A 2,346-nucleotide genomic window follows, 5' to 3' on the forward strand; every position below is an offset into this window, starting at 1 on the left:
GTACTATTTTTGAGATCGTAATTTTTTCTACTGATTTTAACTGCCACATTAGCAATATATTGTGTCATTGGCAAAGTCATGACACATTTTTGCATAGGAAAACAGAAAAAATATGTCATGACTTTCCTGACAGCCCAATAGTTAATGAACCATATGTATTTGGATTTACTTTAAGATTCTATTCTATCCATCCTTGGGAACCAGCAGTTGGCGTAATGGCTATGTTGCTGGACTCCCATGTAGTCGACCACGGTTCGTGTCTCGGACCGGCGGCTTAAAACTCCCGCCGGGTGCGTGTGCGTGCATGCCCAAGATCCCGAGAGGAGAATGGAGGAGAAGGGATTGTGGCGTGACCATCCCCCCTGGGGGGTGATTTCTTGCTTTCTGTCTCTCTGTCTGTCTCTGTCTGTCTGGCGAACGCACACGCCCTATAGCGAAAATCTCTCGAAGAAAAAAAAAGATTCTATTCTATCCATCCTTGTGTCTATTCCTACACTAGTATCACACTGTTATATCAATACTGTACCTTTATATACATTTTATTATCAACTGAGAACATTCCCATTTTCATTTTTTTTAGAGGTTTTTGCTGTAGGGCGTGTGTGCTTGCCAGAAAGACGGAGAGAGACAGACAGACGGGAAGCAAGAAATCACCCCCAGGGGGGATGGTCATGCTGCAGTCCCTTCTCCTCCATTCTCCTCTTGGGATCTTGGGCACACACACACGTGCACCTGGCATGAGTTTAAGCCACTGGGTCCAGGACTTGAACTGCGGTCGACTACATGGGAGTCCAGTGACATAGCCATTATGTCAACTGCTGGTCCCATTTTCATTTTTAATCCTTTTGGGCAAAAGAGCATGTATGTGTGTATGTGTGTGTGTGTGTGTGTGTGTGTGTGTGTGTGTGAGAGAGAGAGAGAGAGAGAGAGAGAGAGAGAGAGAGAATCCTCCAATGGGACATGCAACAATCCTTTTTCCTCTATTTCTCCATCTTGTCAAGATTTGAGGCACAAACACATACATGCCCAGTGTTTTTCAAGCAGCCAGGGCTTGTAGTCAAACTGCAGTGAGCTATGAGGCATCCAGCTCTTAATGTACCATACTTAACCACTATGTTACAGGGCTGGCCCTTGAGAAGTTTTATGTGTTTACTTTTTTCAGTCAACTATAGATTCAACACAAGAAAAATCTATTCTCCCCCCCAAACATTCTCTTTGGGAATTTGACTTGAATTTTGTTGACTTTATATATTAATTTTGAGGCAAATTTGCATCTTTAAGGTTTTAAGTTTGTTTGCCCCTGGATATGATGTGTGAATATCTGGGTGTATCCACTTAATTGGATCCATTGTTCTTTTAGGTACTGCATTAAATTTTATTTGTTATATATCTTTCAGATATCTTTTAAAGCTCATTTCTAGATATTTTACCAATTTTGGTGCCCTTTGGTAGGTGACATTTTCCTCACTACCTGTAGAAAATGATATTGGTGGAATATAAGAAATTCTTGTCTTCATGGAGCCAACATTCTTGCAGTGGGCCTCTCACTATGTTAGTTTTTCAATACTTTCTTTTGTACTTTCTATGAAAGCTATCATATTATATGTAAATCATTAGTTCTTAGACTGTTATTCATGATCCTACAACAGCAATACCCCTTGGGAACTTGTTAGAATTGCAAATTCTTTGGATCCATTTCATACCAATTGAATGAAAAACTGTGCCCAGAAATCTGTTTAACACATCTCTGAGACATTCCATATATGCTGAAGTTTGGGGATGCTGATATCAATCATGTTTATTCGTTCTTTACTGTATTTTTTCTTCTCACGTATTTTTTTCTTGCAAGATATGTGTATAGCAGGGCTCAATGTATTATGTAGAATGGACATTGACTAAATAGACTGAGAGATATTACTGACATCCAAGAGTAAGATGGGGAGGGGAATGATGAGATATGTGCTGTTCCTCAATTTTATAATTAGGTGAATGGGGGCAAAATTCAACCTCAGTGACAGGAGGAGGAGGTGAAGAAGGAGGAAGAGAGAGAGGGAGACAGAGAAATTAAGTATATAATTTAGGTTGATGATATTGGTGGTTGTCAGAGGGAGGTCTGATTCAAAATGAGACATAGTACAGTGTCACTCCTATATGTAAGAATTGTATCATTATGAAATTACAAGAAATGAAGCTAGCTAAGCCTGATAGTTGACACTTAATAAGTGTTTGTTAGATGAAGTTTTCCCCTAGTATAACAGGGTAGCAACTATCAGAAGATCTGAGAGAATTACAGGGCAAAATTTTTAATATCAGTAAAAAGGCCTACTATAGTGATGAAAGGAATTC

This window comes from Tupaia chinensis, unplaced genomic scaffold, assembly GCF_000334495.1.
Source record: "Tupaia chinensis unplaced genomic scaffold, TupChi_1.0 Scaffold145659_1, whole genome shotgun sequence".
NCBI classification, from domain to species: domain Eukaryota; kingdom Metazoa; phylum Chordata; class Mammalia; order Scandentia; family Tupaiidae; genus Tupaia; species Tupaia belangeri.